Below are 3,257 nucleotides of genomic sequence, written 5' to 3' on the forward strand. Positions count from 1 at the left end.
GTAGAGAAGTCAACATAACAGCTTTATATTCTGTTCCTTTCTGTTGAAATAGTCTCGGGGTCAACTTGACTTTTTCATCTTTCTAGTATCAATAAAAAAATTAATTATTATTATAATAAATGACATATTGTATAAGAAAAAATAATCGATAACTCACACACCTACACAGATACGTAAACGTACATATACACACACTTTATATATATATGTGTGTGTGTGTGTTGTATGTATACACTCATATAGAAAAGAGACAATAAATTATTAAATAAATAAATGAAAAAGCAATTATATTTTTAATTAACTAATTTACAGATTAAATTAACTATTTTTTTTTTTACCTCCGGAACCTAATGCTGTGGATCAATATTTTCTCATGTGACATGTTTGAAATGTCAGATAACAACTATTTAATATTTACCTGACGACCAATTAAAACAACGACCAACAATGTTGAAACGCAACAGCAGATCTCTATCTCACAATAAGCAGTTATAAAACAACTCCTTAAATGCTTCAAAGCCTTTTTCTTTTTTTTTTCCCTTTATTTATTTATTTATTTTACTTTGATCATTTATTTTCGAGGATCAGTTATTACAGAGAAACAGTAAGTAGGAACTTGATTAAATACTTTTTAGCTATGTTTTGTCGCGTTCTTCTTTCAATGTTTTACGAGTTAAAATCTTATTTCGGGCGATACTTTTTTGTCTCATTCAAAACGACCTGGCGAGCTGGCAGAATCATTAGCACGCCGAACAAAATGCTTTGTGTCATATTGTCAGTCTTTATGTTCTGAGTTCAAATTCTGCCGAGGTCGAATTTGTCTTTCATTCTTTCGAGGTCGATAAAATAAATACTAGTCAAGCAATTGAGTCGATATATTCGACTAACCCCATCCTTCAAAATTTCAAGCCTTGTGCTTATAGTAGAAAGAAAACAAAATAATTCATTCCAAGAATTCCCTACCATGCCACGTCATTCGTTTAAACTACAAACTAGACAAAGCTGAAGCCATCATACGTTTCACAAAAAGCAAAACATTATAAACAAGAAGTGTGATTTATGAAAATCACTTCATAAACTTTGCGAGATTCTAATTTCTTAGAAATGCACCTTGGTAAAATATCTCCTATTGCTTTGGCAGAAATGGAAAAATACAGGAATTATTTACACTACGGAAATAAAGGACTTACACTAATTACAAAAATAAATGATTTACATTATTTATTAGGATTTATTAGATTGAGATGAACACCAATCATCAGTGCCTGATTTAGACTCGGTGGGTGTCTAAACTATATAAAACTCCAACGCCTCTTCTTAAAAATTATACTAGGACTCACAAAAATGTAAACTACTAAATGCCTTTTGAAGCCCTGGTGGATTGTGAGGCCTTAAGCCATCGTTTCCCAATATATAGTTCGCAGACAGATTATTGACAGCTGAATCTCTCAAATCATTTATTGAAAAGATGGTTTGAAAAACAATTTAATAAACATTAAAAAAGATAATAATAATCACAGCCAATGTCACGTGAGATGCGGGTTTATACTTTAACAAAAATTGAATTTGAAACCGCGGTTGTACTTTCAAAGAACATAATTACAACAACCAGGAAGATATTTATAAATTATAATAAAATTAAACAAAAAACAAGATAAATCACCCTCTCGAAGCATTCTTTCGGGACACCGGAACTGCTGCTTGAAATCTAAGACGAATTCCAGAAAACCAGAACGTCAAGACTCCCCTAGCGATACCAAATACGCTGATCGTCGGGAAAAATGCTTTGCAGTATTTTTGTCCTGGTTCTTTACATTGAGTTAAAATTCCACCGATATCAACTTCGCTTTTCATCTCTCTGAGGTCGTTAAAATAAGGTAGAGGTCAAGTGGTATCGATTATTCTTCCTCTCCTCAAAATTGCATGCCTTGTACTTAAACCAGAAACCACTATTCTAAAGGAATTAATTATTATTTTCTCTGTTGTTCAACCCAAGGCCAGTCTTATTCGAATAGAACAAGGACCGAAGTCATGCCAGGTGTCACCATCCCGCCAATTTGTATATCAGAGTCCATGCTGTTCAATGTATACCCACCTTACTTAATATAAAGGATATGGAGGAACAAATTTGGTTGTTATTTCCAAAAGATCGAATGACCACACAGAAGCTCCCTTTTTAACATGTAATATATACGTAAGCTTCAAATTCCACCGAAGTTGACTTTACTATTCATCCTTTCGGGGTCGATAAAATAAGTACCAGTTGAATACTGGGATCAATGTAATCGAGTTAGTTACACCTTTTCCCGAAATTGCTGGGGTTGTGCCAAAATTTGAAACCGATATAGATGTAGGCCGAGAGATTTGATTATTGTTTGTTTTGTCGTTTTTCTTGAAATATCTTCCTTACATTCTGGAATTAAGCAAATATTCTAAATACTAACAGCGATAGTAACTAATATGCAGTTTGTTTTACAACGTAATCTCTGCTAGTTTCTACAAACAAATAAATTTCAAGAATGTTACTTTCTAAAATGCTCGATTCGTGTATAATCTGAAAAATGCGAAGAATGTGAAAAATGAGCTGCACACAGACGCATTCACGCGCACACTTACACACACATGCATGCATATACACGTACACACACAAACATGCATACATATGAGTGTGTGTGTGTATACACACATACATACATTACACACACAAATATACAAACGTACATGCATACACACTTGAATATAATTACCGACATACATGAATATATGTATATATGTAAGAAATAAAAAATACATGCGTATATATGTGTGCGAGTGTGTGTATATCTATGTGCGTATGTCTTTGTGTCTGCCTCCCATTACCGCTTGGCAACTGCTGTTGGTTTGTTTACGTTCTCGTAACTTAACGGTTCGGCAAAATAAACCCACAAAATAAGTACGAGGCATAAAAATAAGTCCAGCGTTCAATTTGTACGGCTAAACAATTCAAACTGCATGGCTGCAGTCCAGTGACTGAAACAAGTAAAAGAACCTAAAAGAAGCTATTTTTGGTCAGAAACTGTAAATTACAATAAATATGTTATAAGAAAATCCATGCAAGCTACTCGTTGTCATGCGAAGGATGCGAACGATATCTAATTACGGTTCCTTATCTTCGGAGTTTATCTTCTGGAGTCGCTAAAATTAAGTACCAGTTACTCTAAAACACCATAGACACGTACATGTAGCTCCCTCTGGCGACGAGCGTTAATACAAGAGAG

Source organism: Octopus bimaculoides, chromosome 6, assembly GCF_001194135.2.
Source record: "Octopus bimaculoides isolate UCB-OBI-ISO-001 chromosome 6, ASM119413v2, whole genome shotgun sequence".
NCBI classification, from domain to species: domain Eukaryota; kingdom Metazoa; phylum Mollusca; class Cephalopoda; order Octopoda; family Octopodidae; genus Octopus; species Octopus bimaculoides.